The 20654-nt window shown below is 45.9% G+C and overlaps 1 protein-coding gene and 1 pseudogene across 3 annotated transcripts in view; both read left to right on the top strand.

Moving 5' to 3' along the window:
* LOC126475006 (tyrosine-protein phosphatase 10D) overlaps nt 1–20654 on the top strand; it is a 338696-nt gene that overhangs the window by 135020 nt on the left and 183022 nt on the right. The window lies entirely within an intron of this gene.
* LOC126475977 (5S ribosomal RNA) lies at nt 11378–11495 on the top strand (annotated as a pseudogene).

Below are 20654 nucleotides of genomic sequence, written 5' to 3'. Positions count from 1 at the left end.
GTAGTAAACCTTCTCCGTGATGTACCACGCCTCTCCTGTCGTCTGCCACTACAGTTTGTTCAGTGTCTGTGTCACGCTGTCTAAATGATCACATGGCGGCAAGAGGCGCTCTATGTTGTATCCTCTCTGTGAGGAACGGTACTCAAGAATCGGTCGAACAAGTGCGTTGTAAGACAGTTCTTTCGCGGATGAATTTAATTTCGTTAAAGATCCTTCCAACGAATCTCAGCGTGGCATCTGCACTTTCTAATGTTTATGTCGTCATTCCACCTTACGCTGCTCCGGTCAGTATCTTTCAGGTATTTTACGGTTCTTACTGTTTGCAATGATTTTTCGGCCGTAGCGTAATCGAACAGTAATGAATCTCTTCGTCTGTCTACGGCCGATAATTTACATTTATTTATGTTCGTGGTCAACTGCCAGGCCCTGCGCCAGTCACTGATACAGTACAGGACATTTTACATTTCGTTAGTCTTCCGACATTCCAGTCGTCGTATAAACAACAGTAACGTACGTGAAAAGCCTCATAGAACTTCCGAAGTTGTTCACGACATTAGTAATAATGGCCCTATAACACTCCCTTGGGATACTTCAGCAATTTCGTTTACATATGTTGAATTCATTTCATTAAGAGTAACATATTGAGTATTTCACACAGTCCGTGATTAATTTTTGTACAATGCTATGCTCCAGACAAGCATCCTCAGAGATGTGTCTCACATTGCGAGGTGTGTTTCGTACTAGTACAGGATGCGCCGGAAGTAGTTCAAATGGCTCTGAGCACTATGGGACTTAACATCTATGGTCATCAGTCCCCTAGAACTTAGAACTACTTAAACCTAACTAACCTAAGGACATCACACACATCGATGCCCGAGGCTGGATTCGAACCTGCGACCGTAGCGGTCACGCGGTTCCAGACTGAAGCGCCTAGAATCGTACGGCCACACCGGCCGGCCGCGCCGGAAGTCACGATCAAAAATGTCTCCTAACAAGAAGCAACATCAAAGGCAAACGCTAATATGAAATGACTCCAAAGCTCAATCAGGAATTGTATCTAACAGAAAAATATAGATGCAAGACTTCAATATCACATAAACTTATGATCTTACACACTTCTTACAAATTTCAAACTCACTCTGTGCTGATCATTACTCTCGGCGCAGAGTTGGGTTCGCTGCCATGTGCACCTGCTTGCCCGGTGCAGCATTTCTGTAGTGATCATTCTCAGGGTTGTCTTTGGTCCAGATATGAACATTCCGAGACGGGACCTAAGATACTCAGCACATTCATCTGTCACCATAACCTTAGGGCAAGCCGCTAACGTTAGAAAAGCTGCAAGTAACTGTTCACACGAATAACGTCACATATCATGATCACTTAATTCGCTGGTGCTGCCGGGCGGAAATGAATGGTAATCTTCGTACTTTATGTAGCAGCGCATGGAGGTTCTGGGAATGTTCACCTGCGCCGACCATTTCCCTCTCGATTTTTCTGTCGAAAGAAGCAATGATGCATTTAAGTGTTTAGTGACTTCAATATCGTTGTCACGCTTGTTGGGTCTTCCTTGCGTCGTACATATGTCGCAGAGCCAGCTTCAAAGGCCTTTCTTTCCAGTTTCCGAAGATTTGTCTCCTTTGGGGCTTCTTTCATGAACCATTTGAAAAAAGGTTTTCCCAAATTTTACTATGTTTCACCCATTTGTTCCTTTCCAAGTACCCAAACGCTAAGAAGATGACGTCCTTCATTTGTGAATCTGCTTTACAGAATCATCACCTTGGTAGCAGAGCAGAAAAAGATCATATGCCGTAGAATTCGCCCGAACCACAAGCAAATTAACACGATCACATGCCCTGTTTTCATGAAGTGACGCCTGCATTGTTGTAATTTGAATGACGTCTACCAGAAGACTGATGTTCTGCGGGCAGGGAACATTATTTTCAACCAAGGATTCATTTCCAGCTCTGGTTCACAACAAAGCTGTTAGTTACTTGAAGGCCGGCCGCGGTGGCCGAGCGGGTCTAGGCGCTTCAGTCCGGAACTGCTCGACTGCTACGGTCGCAGGTTCGAATCCTGCCTCGGGCATGGATGTGTGTGATGTCCTTAGATTAGTTAGATTTATGTCTTTCTAAGTTCTAGGGGACTGATGACCTCAGATGTTAAGTCCCATAGTGCTCAGAGCCATTTGAACCATTTGAGTTACTTGGATGCTTTCCAAGTCACTTTCGGCCCAGCCTGTACATCTCTGTTAGCGAGAAATGCACAGTTATGACGTGTATTTTATCGCTAGTCTCATTTCTGATACTCCTTATCACTTTCGTCTGTCTTCGGATCACCTCGACTTATATTCTGTATTTATTAGTTGGTTCGTGCCATTCGACAGGTCCTGGAATTATTCATCGCTTTGACTGAGGATAGCACTCTGATGAGAGAATCTTACTACTGATATCCTTTCAGCATTAATTTTAAACCCATTCTTGACATAAGAATTTTATCACGTACTGTAGGAGAAGTTGAAATTAGTCGCACTTGTAATGACGCATACTGTTACGAACTGCACACAGATTGTAGCCGTTCCAGTCGACTTGAGCGCGTCTTAACATCGATGCCCGACACGGACAGATGCTCTCGAGGTAAGGCGGGAAGATTTGGAACAAAGCTAGTCAACATGAGGAGGGAAAGTTCCCACTATTCCTCTGGTACGCGCCTTTCGCAGACGGTGGCAGCTGAGACAAACTAAATTTCGCTACACAGTGGAGTACCTACTCTACATGGACAATTTCACAACAATTGGAAATTTTCGTGATGAGCAGATTTGTGGTGAAAATTCTGTGCTATTGGATTCATTCGTGGAAGTTCATTCCGTCACTTCGTAGATGGTTCAGTCTCGATTTTGTCGAATCCAAACTAAACACTTTGCCACACACACACAGTCGGCCGTCTGGCACTACCTGCTTTGAGCCTCCAGTACGAGGCCCATTGCAACTTCTGTGGCAGACGACTGTCTTGTTGATATTGTTTTATGTCGTTGCAGGTAAAACCAGTCATCGGCCCAGTCGTGGAACGGTTACTCCTGGCCAGTCTTGCACTCGCACACGATTTCCTGCGACTCGGAACCGTCCCAAACGTATGAGAAAGACACTTGTGGGCTGCCCAACGATGCTGGGCCGGAGTTTAACTCCGCCTTCCGTCAAGACACCTCATTATGATGACCACGATCATGATGATGGTGGTGATGCTTTGCGGCACTCGCTGTTGGACAGCTTTACAGAATTACTTTGACAATTCCCCAGAAATACATTGGCAGTATTTAAACTACTGCAATTTATTAACAGTTTCCTTCAGAACGTGTGGCTTTGCCAACACAAATAGTTGTTTTGTCGCTGATACTATTTATTTATCAGTTACCTTTACCTTGTCGTGTATTCAAATTCATCAATCATTCGGGAAAACGTTCTTGTGGTACACGAAACTGACAATTGCAATATACAGGTAATTGTTTCCACGGTGTGTAGCTAATTAGTTGCGAGTTTAGTGTATCTAAAAGCTGCGTCACTGCGGCCAATAAAATTTTTGTTGAAAGTGAGCCAAGAAAATGGATAGTATCAGAAAAATGACTGTGCAAACTCAGTGGCGTCTTCGTCGCGGAATAAAACCGATCTGAACTCATCTTGACGTGAGATGTTGCTTAATGGGACGACAATCAGTTGAATAAAAATGCTGAAACTGCCTGTCATATGCGGATGACTGACCATTTCACATCCGGCTTCGGTGGCCGAGTGGTTCTAGGCGCTTCAGTCCGGAACCGCGTTACTGCTACGGTCGTAGGTCCGAATCCTGCCTCGGGCATGGATTGTGTGATGTGCTTAGGTTAGTTAGGATTAAGTAGTTCTAAGTTATAGGGGACTGATGGCCTCAGATGTTAAGTCCCATAGTGCTCAGAGCCATTTCAACCATTTGACCATTTCACAAAATTTTAAAATGCGTGTTATACTGTTGCTTTTATCAGCTAGGACCCAAAGGACTCCTTGGGTAAAAAAATACAGCTTTATAGCCTTTATCCAGAGACTAGTATATGCTCTTTTCCGAAATGCAAACATGATTAAGAAATTCTGGCTGTAGTTTCCTAGTTTTGCTCTATATTTGACTAGGGGCACATTTCCTTTTATGAGGGGGAGGGGCGGGGGGGGAGGGGCGGGGGGAGGGGGGAGGAGGAGTGATTACAAGCATTTTTGTCTTTTTCGGTTCCTCTTACTACGAGCTTAGAAAAGCATTTGACTCGACAATAATGTCATTATGTTTGATGTGTTTTTAACCTCCCAACTCTGTGAATTACTAGGGATTTATGAAGGGTTTTTGTAGGAGTCTCATGTAAATTTATTTAATTCGTTATTGACGACGTATGCGCGACATTTACGTAACTGTGGCTTTCGACAGTTTACCTCCTTTGATACTCATTTAATCTACTCGCAATGTCCTTCTTACCGATTTTTGTTGCAGCTTAGCGGAGAAAAGGAGTGGTGAAGGTGAATTTCCTAGAACCCGAAGCCTGTAGTACTAAAAGTGCTTAATCAAGGGATACGTCAGCCCTTTGAGAAACAAGCTGTTCGCAGAATTGAGCACCTCAAGGCTAAACAGCACGGGTAATCCCCGGGATACCGGCTTCCCTGTCGAGGATAAATTGTTAGCACAGACAGGCGGCTTAACTATTGCGCACTCAGCATCAAGTCTGTTTGTTGATGCCAGAAATTTCAGGCGCGTGATCACTAGTAAACTCCACGTTTCGTGTTGTCATTTACTTTTTTGTTGTCATTCTCTTATATGGATATTTTCTGCGTCGAAACTGCGAAGATTTCGTCGTAAGTTCTTTGTAAAATGGAAGTGATAACATCAAATTATTAACGTAAAAATACACATTTGCAGTATTCACACTGTAAGTAAAACAACAACGCAACACGAAGAAATTTTCCGACTGAGACGAAAGTCGGTAGATGTAATCATTTGCTTGTCAGTACAGGCACACCACAGTTTCAGAAAAAAATGGCCGATATACTCGGAAGAAATCGCTTCACAAACTGAGCAAGTCGCTAACATGTTGGCCCACCTCTGGCCTTATGCAAGCAGTTATTCGGTTCGGCATTGATTGATTGAGTTGTTAGATGTCCCCCTGAGGGGTATCGTGCCAAATTCTGCCCAACTGACGCGTTAGATCGTCAAAATGTCGAGCTGGTTGGAGGGCCTTGTTCATAATGCTCCAAACATTCTCAGTTGGAAAGACGTCCGTCGACCTCGCTGACCGAGGTGTGGTTTGGCAAGCGTGGAGAAAAGCGGTAGAAACTCTCGCCGTGTGCGGGTGGGCATTATCTTGTTGAAATGTAAGGCCAAGATGGCTTGCCATGAATGGGAAGAAAACGGGACGTAGAATATCGTCGACGTACCGCTGTGCTGTGAAGGTGCCGCGGATGACAATAGAGGGGGTCCTAGTGTGAAAAGACAAGGCACCAGACCGTCAATCCTGATTTTCATTATCTCTTGTATTTTCTGCTCATTTTCTAAACTGTAAACATTGATTGAATTGGTTTGATTTAACGTTTTGAGATTTTTCTTTTTTAAGTGCTGAATTCATCGACGGAATGTCTTTTGTGAGCAAAAGTTTGCCATTTTTTTTATCCTTTATGGAGCCGTTTCAAAAATTGCATGCTCTGGTAAATTTTCGAGCCATGTTGTGTGATGTCCTGCTGCTATTTCGAGTGAAAGCATTTTACGCCTATCTCCTCTTTCTGTCGGCTTGCAAGATCCCCTCGCTTCTAAACTGATACTGTTATTACTCAGCTTAGCCGCGAAAAAAAAAATGTCTCTGAGCACTATGGGACTCAACTGCTGAGGTCATTAGTCCCCTAGAACTTAGAACTAGTTAAACGTAACTAACCTAAGGACAGCACACAACACCCAGTCATCACGAGGCAGAGAAAATCCCTGACCCCGCCGGGCATCGAACCCGGGAACCCGGGCGTGGGAAGCGAGAACGCTACCGCACGACCACGAGCTGCGGACAGAGGTTGGTATATGTGACGTACAGCATTTCCACCCGGAATTTGCGAGTGTAAGTCGGACCTTCCTTGATCCGCCTTGGTGGATCGTGTCGTCGGATTTCCTCCTACCCGTGCGCGGTGCAGCTCTCGTAAACGTCGTCCCGTGCAGATTCTTCATTGGCGCATTGGATGTCTTTGTCGGTGGAAGCTAATTATCTGAAATTGCTGTCGATCAACTTTAGCGTATCTATTTACTCGAAATTAATATTCAGAATACCGTAATATCACTTTTATTCCTATTAGATCAATAATGAAACACTCATGTCACAAACTACTCGTAACCGAGAGCATGGCTACCATCGAACAAGACAGGAAGAGATCTAACGCCGACTGCCGACATTGCCGCGCAGTCCGTATCCCTTACTAGTTTCGTCACAGTTCGTGGATTTCCGATCAAGTTCGTACTTACTAAGATATGCATTTGTTAATGAACGGGTGAGAATTTTAACGAGGCAAAATTATGATAAATAGCTTTAAACATCCAGAGGCTCCTTCTAGTATTCATGTTGTCGTAAATGACTTTAATTATTAAACATAAATAAACCAAATCGGTGACTTAGGCGCCAAGATGTCGGTACTTCCCATTCATGTATATTTCCCAGGCTAACGCTTGTTGCCCCTGTCCGGCGCCGAGCCACACCCCCCTTCGCGCGTCATATGGTCGCTTCGTCACCTAGCCAGCCAGCGTGGGAAATGCTCTCCGATTCATGGCCGGCTATGGACTACAGCACTTCCTAACTATCGTGAATACATCAGTGACACACAATAATTTATTAAAACTGGTAAAAATGTCTTCCTCACGTAAGAGGCACCTTACAGGCTATACGAATGCTTTTGACTGAGTAGCCGGCTGCGGTAGCCGAGCGGTTCTAGGCGCTTCAGTCCGGAACCGCGTGACTGCTACGGTCGCAGGTTCGAATCCTGCCTCTGGCATGGATGTGTGTGATGTCCTTAGGTTAGTTAGGTTTAAGTAGTTCTAAGTTCTAGGGGACTGTGACCTCCGATGTTAAGTCCCATAATGCTCAGAGCCGTTTGAACTCTTTTTACTGAGTGGTGTAACTCAGCATATTTTTCTCTAGCTATTTGAAGTTTTCCTTGCACGTCACTTTGTTCACACTGTTGCTTCACCATCTGTCTTTCATCTACCAGACGCCAAATCCGGTATTGAAATCATCGTTTTGTCTGTGATCCTCTCCGGCGTCCAGTTTCCTCTTCAGCACATGTACTCACAGAATGCTTGAATTTAAACCATTGCGTTTCAACGTCGTGACGTAGATCTTGAAGTGCCTGGAATCGGTTGTTAAGGCAGTGGTACGAGAACTGAGTTGGGCCGATACTCCTTAAGGTACGTTTACACGGCCTCTAACAATTACTTATTGCCGACAATACATCCTGACATTGGCGTCCGGCAAGACTGCGGCACACAAATTGCAGCCACATGTACAACTAACACTACCGGCTATTGCTGCGCGCAGAAGGTTTCCGGGCGAGATGTGTTTGCATGGGGGCACAATACGGTCACACAGTGAACGAACGCGAGCTGCTGAAAGTGAGTGCGGCTGTACTGCTTGTACATCACAAAGGAATCGAGTTAGAATAAGAGAAATCGGGCATTGTGGACGAGTTCTTTTGGAAGTAAGCGGAGTGCTTCAGAGAATTTATCTCGTAAAATAATGGTGGATACACACCTTCTCCAGAATTTTACCAGAATGTCGAAACACGATTTCGAGCATCTTTTACAAACAGTTGGTTCGAGAACTGCTAAAACTGAATCAAATATGAGTGTGTGCCAGTTACAACCCGACCGGGATCAGCCTTCGGTATTTAGCTATTGGTAATTCGTACAGAAGTTCAGTATGCTTCTTTAAAGTTCGCTATTCATTAATAAGCGTCCCTGTACCAAAAGTAAGCAGTGCTTTGGAAGAAAGACTGAACGATTTGTTCATCAGCATACGGAAACGCAAGTTACAAATATAAGCAACAAAATTCAGTTTTTGTATGCAAGTTGAAAAAGAAGAGAGGGGGGGAGAGGGCGATGTTTGCACGATGTTTACGCGAGCGTATTATAAACTCTTACTCTCGAAAATTTCTCTCCTTCTTACCTCCCTTGTGTTACTGCAGATCACTGATCTCATTTGTACTAAAATTGCAGTACACGCGAGGTGCCTATTTGCTTCCACTGCCCCGAATGGAACGCATAAGTTCTAACAAATGTTCACCAACCTGCAATCTTCTATAGTTGTTGTCCCCTGCGCAGAAAACAGCACTTAGGTCGTGTATCCGTTATCTTGAGGCTTTAATAAACACTTAGCGAGGAACAAATAGTTTAGAAATAATTAAATTTCCAATTAGTTTATTTATACGGGTGCCACTAGCTTTTTATTAGCAGAACACAAGGAACTGCACAATTACATTCCACTTTAAAGCCACAAATAATTTTAATTTTTCAACAAATTACTATCACACTGTTCTCAACTACATATCCAAATAATCATACATTCCTAATAAAGTCTTAACTGACATCGACCGCGGCGGACAACATGTCTGTCCTCAGACACGGCCGAACCAGCTCTGATCTTACAGCCGAAACTCTTCTCCCGCCATCCAAGTTAGGCGCGATCCGAAGATCACCGAAGTGCTTCGCCTGCCTTTTTGTTTAGCTATTGTTTGTTGTTCTGCTGGTTATTAATTCTTATGAAATAATGGAATGATCACACGCTATTGAGAGATGCTTTAATTTGAAACGCGAATAAATATGCTGTTTATTTTGTGTTGTATTAATAACAGAAAATTATTTTGGCGCCTACCTTTCGAATGCAGCAGTCAATCGCTGAGAAGGACCACAATTAGGCGGTCGTTCTCTCGATATCCGTACCGAACAAACCATCTGTCATCGGTACCTCACGCCACAGTGAATCATCTTTCCACTGCTGCCTTCTCAGCTGCTCAAGTAAGGACTTCCTGCAGCTGAATATGATGGCTGTCAAGCCAGAAATATTGTACCTGTTTCAGTATGAAGCTCAGAGCATGAAATACAAAACATGTCGATGAAGAATCACTTGCGCTTCCACTCTTCCTGTGTAACTTTTTTTTCTTTGCATTCGAAGACTTCGAAGTTTTTTGCATGCTTAATGAAGCGTGATTCCAAGCTGATTGGCAACAGCTTGCCAACTGCCCTTATTCAGCTTGAGATTTTTGTATACATCACTTTCGCCGCGCATAACTCTGGTCATATATGAAGCGCATTTATAAAATTTCTAGATCCCTCGTTCGCCCACTTCTTCATAGCTGTACACAATCACCTCACGGCAACAAACAACTACAAAATTGTTGGCTATATATACGTGCTGTAACTTCGGGAAAAAAAAGCTAAACGATATTGCTGTCGCTCAGACACTCGACTGCAGCGCTGCCGGTGAGAGAAGTAGGAATCAACGGAAAGAGCGAGAGGGAAGCCTTTGCGGCAAGGACAGCGAGAGATTGCACGACAATACGAAATATTCTCCACCCTTGGTGGACAACCCGTCGGCAGTACTTTGGGAACTACCTGCAATATCAGCAATATTTCTCGGCAGTACTCTAACATTGCCGTGTATTGTTGTTGCATTGCAGCAGTGATGACGGTAAAGTCGTCGGCACGAGGGACGAGGCAGCTAACGTTGTCGTGCACGCAGACTTGATATCCCACGTCATGGGACACAGTGCCGCCGACACACGGCACGAGCTGGGTGACTTGATTTTGCGCTCTCAGCGCTCTCCAGCGACGGCTGTCGTATTTATTTGGCTAGCAATCCACACAGTTTTTTCACAAAAATGGATGAGCGTAGAATTCCTACCTAGCTCTATTACAACGAACATTTCCTTTCCTGGCCGTATGCTAGTCATGCTTTTCTCTCTATGGTATACATAAATAAAAATTTTAATGTCCATGAACGTGTAATAAGATAAAATGGAGGTACATGTCCTCTCAGGAAAGGCATCAGCTTATAAAAGTTCACCAAGTCAAACAAACTCACTTCTGACAGAGAGCGCACTCGTATTGAGGTGACATCAAGTATTATTTCTATTAATTTCATATGAAACTCCGACAATCTTTTGGAAAACGCGAAGGTGAAAAAAAAAATTGGACTGCTGCTTCTTTGTCACAATGCTTCAATCAACTACGCCAAGTTAAAATACGCATTACGTATCTCCTTTCTTTGTATTTTATTGTCAGAAATGTTATTGGTTTTTAATTATGTAATAAATCATAATAAGAACGACATGTTTTTACCAATCTTAAATGGGTCGTTGCTTTAAAACGTTTTACTCTCATTACACACGAGCTATAACAGGAAATAACTAAATACGGAAATTCTTTAACCACGAATATGACTTTCCCTGAGACATACAACATGCTGGAGCTTTTTGTTGTTGTTGTTGTTGTTGTATTGTGATCTTCAGTCCAGAGACTGCTTTGATGCAGCTCTCCATGCTACACTATCTCGTGCAAGCTTCCTCATCTCCGAGTAACTACTGCAACCTACATCCTTTTGAATCTGCGTAGTGTATTCACTTCTTGGTCTCCCTCTACGATTTTTACCCTCCATGCTTCCCTCCTTCCCTCCAATACGAAATTGATTTTCCCTTGATGCATCAGAAAGTGTCCTATCAACCGATCCCTTCTTCTAGTCAAGTTGCGCCACAAATTCCACTCCTCCCCGCTTCTATTCATTACCTCATTAGTTACATGATCTACCCATCTAATCTTCAGCACTCTTCTGTAGCGCCACGTTTCGAAAGCTTCTACTCTCTTCTTGTCTAAACTATTTATCGTCCATGTTTCACTTCCACACATGGCTACATTCCATACAAATACTTTCAGAAAGGACTTCCTGACACTTAAGTCTATACTCGATGTTAACAAATTTCTTCAGAAACGCTTTGCTTGCCATTGCCAATACACATGTTATATCATCTCTCTTTCGACCATCATCAGTTATTTTGCTACTCAAATAGCAAAACTCCTCTACTACTTTAAGTGTGTCATTTCCTAGTCTAATTCCCTCAACATCGCCTGATTTAACTCGATTACATTCCATTATCCTCGTTTTGCTTTTGTTGATGTTCATCTTATATCCTCCTTGCAAGGCGCTATCCATTCCATTCAGCCTCTGACAGAATCACAGTGTCATCGGCAAACCTCAAGGTTTTTATTCCTTCATGGATTTTAATTCCTGCTTCAGATCTTTCGTTTGTTTCCTTTACTAGCTGGTGCTTAGAAACAGTATATTTTCATAAGCTGTGCCAACGGCCTTGCCGCAGTGGTAACACCGGTTCCCGTCAGATCACCGAAGTTAAGCGCTGTCTGGCTGGGCTAGCACTTGGGTGGGTGACCATCCGGTCTGCCGAGCGCTGTTGGCAAGCCGGGTGCACTCAGCCCTTGTGAGGCAAACTGAGGAGCTACTTGATTGAGAAGTAATGGCTCCGGTCTCGGAAACTGACATTCGGCCGGAGAGCGGTGTGCTGACCACATGCCCCTACATATCCGAATCCAGCGACGCCTATGAGCTGAGGATGCCACGGCGGCCGGTCAGTACGGTTGTTGGGCCTTCCAAGGCCTGTTCGGACGAAGTTTAGTATGTATTCATAGGCTGTAACTTGTAGCGTTAAACCCTGGAATATGGACTTCTGGTGAACGCGACAAGTACGGTATGGCGTCTTGCTTTCTGCTTGTGAAGTAGGGAGCGTTCTTGCTTCCCATTGGTTCTGCTTTACGTGGCACGTTGCCGAAATATCGCAGAACTTATTTTGTGTTTTACGTGACGAAATGGCTTCTGAACCAGATAAAGCAGGAAGTGACGTGACGAAAGTCGTTGAGCACCACGTCAACGTTAGCTAACTCGTCCCGTGTGCCGACGGCATAACTCTATTCCGGGCAAATATCGACGTAAAATACGGCGGCGCACGTAAAACAACCTTTAGTGAGTTAACTTACAGGAGTAATAGGGATGATTACTTAAGTATACCCCAGCTCATAGCGGGAGTCGCGGTGTTCGGACACGCCCGGGAAATTGGACTCGGCTGCATTTGCTGTAGCGTCATTGCCGTCTGTGGACGCCATATGGCGTCGGGGAATGCTTGGGGCTCGGTGCGGCCGGCGGTGGAGCGGTGCGTCCACGCCGCCGCCGCCGCCGCCGCCGCCGCCGCCGCCGCCGCCGCCGCCTCCGTGGAACCGGTTCTGGCGGTGCGGGCGCACCCGGCCAAAAGCGCTGCGACCTCCCAGGTACTCTCAGCCCGCTCCTCTGTACCGCACCATACTGTACCGTCCCGTACCGTGTATAACCTTTCCCCACTCGCGAGCTCTACGCTGCGGTACAGCGCCCTCACCCAAGCAAAGGAGGACAAGAAAGTCGCACCACTTTCGGAAAGTTTGTCGCGACAGTCCCGAAATAACGCACCAAGACGGCGACGGTTGAGAATGTATTGCTGTTTCTGCTGATTCAGTAATACCTCTTCCAAAATAGGCATCTGGTGAGATGTACGAATATTACCGAACTGCCAGTTTAACTACTAATTAATGACAAATACTGCCACGAACTATTTACAGAAGAATGTCAGTTTCAGTTCCGGTGAAACGTAGGAACACGCGAGGCCATAGCGACCGTACGACGCGTCTTAGGAGATAAACTGAAAAAATGCAAAAGTATGTTCATAGCTTTCGTAGCTTTACAGACAGCTATTGAGAATGTTGACTGGAAAACAATCACTGAAATAGTGAAGATAAAAGGTCAAAATATAGGGAGCGCTAGGTTATCTACAACTTACACAGAAACAAGAGTGCATTTACACTGAATAGCCAAAGAAACTGGTAAACCTGGCTAATATCGTGTGAGGGCCCCGCGAGCACGCTGTACTGCCGCAACACGACGTGGCGTGGACTCGACTAATGTCTCAAGAAGTGCTGGATGGAACTGACACCATGTGGCGTGGACTCGACTAATGTCTCAAGAAGTGCTGGATGGAACTGACACCATGATGCTGCAGGGCTGTCCATAAATCCGTAAGACTACGACCGAGATGTGCTCAATAATGTTCACGTCTGGGGAGTTTGGTGGCCAGCGGAAGTGTTTAAAGCCAGAATAGTGTTCCTGGAGCCACTCTGGATGTGTAGGATGTCGCATTGTCGTGCTGCAATTGCCCGAGTCCGTCGGAATGCACAATGCACATGAATGGATGCAGGTGATCAGACAGGATGCTTACTTACGTGTCACCTTTCAGTGTCGTGTCTAGACGTATCAGAGGTCCCATATCACAGCAACTGCACGCGCCACATACCATTAAAGAGCCTCCACCAGCTTGAACAGCCCCGTGATCACATACAGGGTCCATGCATTCACCAGGTGGTCTCCGTACCCGTACGCGTCCATCCGCTCGATATAATTTGAAACAAGACTCGTCCGATCAGGCAGTATGTGTTCAGTCATCAAGAGGCCAATGTCGGTGCTGACAGGCTCAGGCGAGGCGTAAAGCTTTGTGTCGTGCAGCCATCAAGGGTACACGAGTGGGCCTTCGGCTCCGAAAGCCCATATCGATGATGTTTCGTTGAATGGTTCGCACGCTGACACTTGTTGATGGCCTAGCACTGAAATCTGCAGGAATTTGCAGAAGGGTTGCACTTCTGTCACGTCTTCAGTCGTTGTTGGTCCCGTTCTTGCAGGATCTTTTCCCGGTCGCAGCGATGCCGGAGATTTGATGATTTACCGGATTCATGATATTCACGGTACACTCGTGAAATGGTCATATGGGAAAATCCCCAGTTCATCGCTACCTCGTACATGCTGTGTCCTAAAGTTCGCGCGCTGACTATAACACCACGTTCAGACTCATATCTTGATAATCTGTCATTGCAAGATCAGTAACCGATCTAACAACTGCGCCAGACACTTATCTTATATAGGCGTTGTCGACCGAAGCGCAGTATTCTGTTTGTTTAGATGTCTCTGTATTTGAATACGCATGCGTATACAGGTAAGTGTTTCTTTGGCGCTTCAGTGGAAGAGAGTCGAAGGGCGTGTAACGAAAGCAGTAGTTGCAATGGGAATGAGACAGAGTTTTATCTCTTCCAGATGTTATTCGGTATAAAGATTGAGGAAGTAGTAAAAGAAACCAATAAAAAATTTGGAAAGAGAATTAAAATGCAGGGAAAAGAAACAAAAACTTTGCAGTTTGCCGATTACGTTGTAATTCTGTCAGAGACTGCAAAACACCACAAAGAACACTTGAGCGGGATGGACAGTGTCTTGAGAAGAGGCTGTAAGGTGAATATCGACCAAAATAAAACAAGGATAATGGATAATTAAATCAGGCTATGCCGAGGTAATTTGATTGCGAGATGAGTCACTAATAATAGTAGAGGAGTTTTGCTATTTGGGCAGCAAAATAACTGACGACAACCGAAGTAGGGAGGATATAATATGCGAACAGTTAACAGCAAGAAAAGTGTTCTCAGTAACAGGAATTTGTTAACGTCAGATATAACGTTAAGAGTTAGAAAGTCGTCTTCTAAGGTTGTTATGAAACTCAAGGCGTTCGGAGTGTTGGAGTACTGGCTGTATACATTGCAGGACGCTGAAACATCGTAGGTATGTTCATTAATCAGTGCGCTCGCTAAGTAAGCTGAAAAATAATACTACTGTCTACCAACAGGTGAAAAATATGGCACTGTAAACAGTCAAAATATCAAATGTTTCCTATTTTGACGACAGTGTACTGTTTGTCGCTTGGCGACGCGTGTTCATTTCTTTCGTGAAGTGACTGTTGGTGTAAAGAGTCAACAAGATTGAAGTTTTCCACACGAAATGCAATGGCTGTTGGGAATAAAGGCCGTGCACTACAGGTGACGTTGTTTTATCATAAAGGCAGCAATAGCAGCACTACATCGCGGGAATATCGGCGACAAACTAGTGCGAAGACGCCCCGTATCAGAAATGAGCTAAAGAATATGATCAGGAAAGTTTGAGGAATAGGTGAATTAGGTGGTGCAGCAGGAAGCGGAGGCGGCCCATTCCCATGGCAGTTCTTGAAGTTGTAGCTAGAGCCGACCGCGCGGCACGTGCCTCAAATTCTGCAGCCAGTGCTCGAGCTGTAACACGGGAATTCTCTCTCCCGTGGGCAGCAATTTAGAAGATTTCATGGCGCATTTTATACTGGTAGCCTTGGAAGATTCAGAACGTGCACCAAATGAAGACCTAAGACAGGCTACAATACCGTGACTTTGCCCTTCGTTTTAGGGCACGCATGTAAATGGATGACTTGTGCCCAAAGAATATTCTTTGTACGGACGAGACACATTTAAGTCTGCACGGTGCCGTGTATACAAACAGCTGTCCCATATGGGGTTATACTTCGCTACATGTTGTCCGGGAATTTCCACTGCACTCAGCTTACGTGAATGTGTGATATGGTTTAATAAGCTCTTTCATTCTCGGGACATTTCTCTTCGAGGAGATGACACCTAGCGGACCTGCTAGGTGTACAGTGACGTCTGCATGTTATGAGGACTTGGTTGCGCAACAGCGCTTTGCAAGAAAGCAACTGTATCCACACCACTAGTTTCGTGCAAGATCGGGCGACGCTACACGTCTCTTGTCAGATCGTTGACTTGCTTTGAGAAACCTTTGGTAGCGACCAAATAATCTCTGCCCAGTTTCAAGAAATGTGCCCTTCCAGATCTCCCGACTTGAGTCCATGTGACTTCTGGTTGTTTGGATTTCTGAAATATCGTGTCTGTCGGGCATGTATCCGTACTCTTCCTGATCTGAAGAATAGCATACAACGACATATCGCTCTAATGACATCGGATATGCCGCAACAACTGTCGACCATGCCGTATTACGGATGCGTGTTGCTTAGTCGGAAGACCATATTGAGCGTATATTGTAACTTGTTACCACATCCTAATAAAGAGTCAGAACCACAATTACTATGTGTTTCACCGTTTTTCCCCTATTCCTGTATCCACACAACATCGATTGCTTACAGCGGCAAATTTTCACCTAGTGACACATAAGTGGAGCTATTATCTTTTCAGCATACACAGAGTCTACGATGTATACAGTCCGAACTCCAGCACTCGGAACACCGTTACCGAGCGAGATGGCGCAGTGGTTAGCACACTGGACTCGCATTCGGGAGGACGACGGTTCAATCTCGCGTCCGACCATCGTTATTTGGGTTTTCGGTGATTTTCCAAAATCACTCCAGACAAATGGTTCCTTTGAAAGGGCACGGCCGACTTCCTTCCTCGTACTTCCCTAATCCGATGAGACCGATGACCTCTTAGTGTGGTCTCTTCCCTCAAACAACCCAACCCCAACTCGGAACCCCGTCAGTTTAATTATAAACATCTGCTGTTTGTCTGAAGTGTTGTCTTGTACGAAATTCAAACGTGGACAGTGAGCAGTTCAGGGAAGAAAAGATTACAAGCTTTTGAAATGTGGTGCTACAGAGAAATATTCCGCTAGTGCACCGATTATTGAAGATGCCAGACCACACTGCAGAATACCAAAGCTTATGTTGGTAGACCGAATAACAAATCAGGTGGTACTGGATCGAATTGGTGATAAAATAAATTTATAGCACAACTTGACTTAAAGAAGGTATTGGTTGGTAATACACATCATTAGGCAGCGAATAATGCTCAATTTAGTGATGGAGGAAAGAAGCTGGGGGGCGGGGGTTAAAAATGTAGAGCGAGACCAAGACCTGAATACAGTAAGCAGACTACAACTGATTAAGTTGCAGTTTTTTACGCAGAGATAAACAGGCTACCATCACCACACAAAACTGCAGAAAATACGTATGCCAAGGCGAGGTTCATTTACTTGCAAAATCAATTATTTAGTATTGCTCATCGATTTGAGACCCTTATCAAACTCGTTTAAAATTTGGAAATTTGTGATAAGTTCCTATGGGACCAAAATGCTGAGGTCATCGGTCCCTAGCCCTAGGCTTACACACACTACATAAACTAACTTACGGTAAGAGCAAAACAAACACACACACACACACACACACACACACACACACACAGGCCGAGGGAGGACTCGAACCTCCGAGGAGGAGGGGGGGGGGGCGTTGACCGCGCTGCTAGATTGGTTTACTAAAAGATACAAAGAGCGATGAGTTTCGTCATAGGGTAGTTTAGTAGGCGCAAAACGGCTACGGAAGTACTAAACAGACTCCAGTGGCAGACGCTACAGCTGAGGAGTTGTGTAAGACAGTGAAATTCACTGTTGCCATTCCGAGAGAGTACGTTCCAAGAAGAGTTGGGACGTTCGTGGTCTCGGATCCAACAAGGAGGAAATAGGCTGCTCTTGGAATCGCAGCGTTCACTTGTTCTCTGCCTTCAGGGAACAAAATTGCGTCCTCACGACCGCTTTGGCCTCTCACATTTCTTTCCAGTCCGCTTTGACCCCCCCCCCCCCTCCCCCCGCCCAAGGACGGCATTCACGCTACTCAACCGGGATGTTGTTGATTGTCAAACCATCTCACTGAACACCCGCATTTTCTTTCCTCGCTTCACCTTTTCTCTTTGTACCATCTACCTCCTTCTGTCATTCGGTGTCACCAGGGCAAATTTCCTCGAGCTTATTGGTCAGCTCCCTCACTCACTTCTGCTGCTCGGTGACTTTAATGCGCACCATGCCCTTTGAGGCTGCTGGCCGCCGTGGCCGTGCGGTTCTAGGCGCGTCAGTCCGGAACCGCGTGACTGCTGCGGTCGCAGGTTCGAATCCTGCCTCGGGAATGGATGTGTGTGATGTGCTTAGGTTAGTTAGGTTTAAGTAGTTCTAAGTTCTAGGGGACTGATGACCTCAGATGTTAAGTCCCATAGTGCTCAGAGCCATTTGAACCCTTTGAGGCTCTCCCAGGGCCTATAAAGAGCTGCCCTTTTGTCTGACCTTCTCAATCAACTCAGCCTCATCTACTTCAACACTGAAGCACCAACGTTTCTTTCAGATTCCACGCAGACATATTCCCATTTGAACCTCTCGTTCTGCACTGCCCAGTTTGCTTGTCTTCTCGAGTGGTCCGTTCTCTATTGTACGTACTCGAGCAACCATTTCTCGTGTGCTATCCGTTTGCTGACTACTATCCCACCTATGTGCAGACCAAGATGGCAGCTTTCTAAGGCCGACTGAAGGTTTTTCTGCTCCCTGGCGATCTCCGACGGTCAACATTTCCTCAGCTGTCATGACCAAGTCGAATACCTTACAAACTTTATCCTTACTGAAGCAGAACGTTACATTCCTCGAACTTCATCTTCACCGCGCCGTGTTCCGGTCCCTTGGTGGACTGAGGCATGCCGCGAATCAGTTTTTAACCGTCGTCCTACGATGGCGAACTTCATTCGTTATTAACAGTTGTGTGCGCAGTGTCGTCGCGTTCTTGGGGATAGCAAAATGCTAGCTGGATTTCAGTTCCACTACCTCTTCCGTCGTGTATGTTAACCTCGGTCGGCCGTCTGGGGCCAAGGTCCGTTCCCCAATTTCCTGCCTGACCGTAGAAAATGATGTCGTCGTGGACCTCCATCGGAAACCAGTGGAGGAAGCTTGGGCGATACCCTTTCTCCTCTCATAATCGTGAGTGCTACCATGCCGCTATTACTATGAGGGAGCTAGATCATGCTCTCACTTCATCCCGATCCTCCGCCCCAGGCCGGACAGTGTTCACATTCAGATAATGGAGCACATTTGTCTTCTGGGCAAGCACTTTCTCCTTCGTGCATACAATGGCATCTGGGCAGAGGGCACGTTTTCCAGACTCTGGTGTGAAGCCACTGTCATTCTCATACCAAAGCCCAGTAAAGGCAAACACCTTCCTTCTAGCTATCGTCCCATTTCTCTCACCAGCTGTGTTTGCAAGGTGATGAATGTATGATTCATGCCGGGCTGGTATGGTGGCTCGAGTCTCGCAATTTACGAACCATGTGGATTTCGAGCGCGTCGTTCTGCAGTTGACGATCTCGTCACTTTATCCATTGATGTCATGAATGGTTTTCTTCGGAAATCTCAGACTGTCAGTGTTTTTCGATTTGGAGAAAGCCTACGACACTAGCTGAAGGACTGGTATCCTCCGTAGTCTCTATACGTGGGGCATCCATGGCCGCCTGCACCATTTCCTTCAGGACTTTTTAAAAGACCGAGTTTTCAACGTACGAAGTGGGGTCTGCCTTGTCAGACACGTTTATCCGGGAAAACTGTGTGCCTCAGGGTTCCGTCCTAAGCGTCGTCCACTTTGCTGTCGCCATTATCCCTATAATGGCCCATCTCCCGTCGGGCATCTCCGGCTCCCTTTTTGTTGACGATTTTGTGCACTATTGCAGTTCTTCGTGGAGCTGACTCATTGAGCGGCGTCTCCAGCGGTGTCTCGATCGTCTTTACTCATGGAGCATCGACAGTGGCTTTCGCTTTTCCACTGCAAAACCATTTGTATGAATTTCTGGCAGTGTGATGGGTTTCTTCCACTGTCTTTACATCTTGGGCCTGTTGCTGAAACTACGAAATTCCTGCGGTTCATCCTCGACAGGAAACTTTCTTAGTCCTCCCATGTGTCTTACCTGGCAACCCGCTGTATGCGGTGTCCTCGGTGGTACTTCGTGGGGAGCAGCTCGTACCACCCTCCTCCGTTTGCACCGGTCCCTTGTCTGTTCGAAACTGTGTGTGTTTCATTTACGCATCACGTCCTTCCCTCTTACATTGTCTTAATACTATCCACCATCGTGGCGTTTGTTTGGCCACTGGTACCTTTTACACTAGCCCGGTTGAGAGTATGTTTGCAGAAGCTGCCGAACTCCTACTGTCCTACGGCCGTGACTTTCTCCTCAGCAGATATGCGTGCCGTTTGTCTACCACGCGTGGCCACCCATCCTATGCCTCCTTCTTCGATGACTCCTTTGACCACCAGTATGGCGCGCGCCCTCTTCTCTGGTTATCTCCTGGACTTCGCTTTTGGCTCTTGCTCGGGCAGCTTAACTTCACGCTACATGCCACTTTCGCAGTGGGCGTGAATCCTTCACCACTGTGGCTTCGTGCGGCGGTCCGTGTTCACCTTGGACTTCATTCGCTTCCTGAGGTCACTACTCCAGACTCGCTTCGCTGTAAATTTCTCGACCTTCGCACGGAACTTCACGATAGTACCTTTGTGTACACTGATGACTCTCGGACTGACCGTGGTGTCCGGTGTGCTTTCGTCACAGGCTACATCGATTTTCGGTGTCGTCTTTCGGAACACTGCTCAATATTTATGCCCTGTATCAGGCCACGCAGTACATCCGGCGACACAGGCTTTCCAATTGTGCCATTTGCTCTGACTCTCTGTGCTTTTAAGAGCCTCTGCGTGCTGTGCACGGTCCATCCCTTACTGCAACGGGCTCAAAAAAGCTTCCACTTGCTCACTCTTGATGGAGCCACTTTGATGTTTATATGGATTCCTGGTCCTGGTCACGTCGTTCTGACAAACGAGGCCGCTGACGCTGCTCTTACCTAGGCCCGCCAGTTCTTCCATTCCTTCCTATGATCC

This window comes from Schistocerca serialis, chromosome 4 (genome assembly GCF_023864345.2).
Source record: "Schistocerca serialis cubense isolate TAMUIC-IGC-003099 chromosome 4, iqSchSeri2.2, whole genome shotgun sequence".
Classification (NCBI taxonomy): domain Eukaryota; kingdom Metazoa; phylum Arthropoda; class Insecta; order Orthoptera; family Acrididae; genus Schistocerca; species Schistocerca serialis.
The sequence above is the reverse complement of the archived record's forward strand: the minus strand, read 5'-3'. Positions and strand labels throughout refer to the sequence as shown.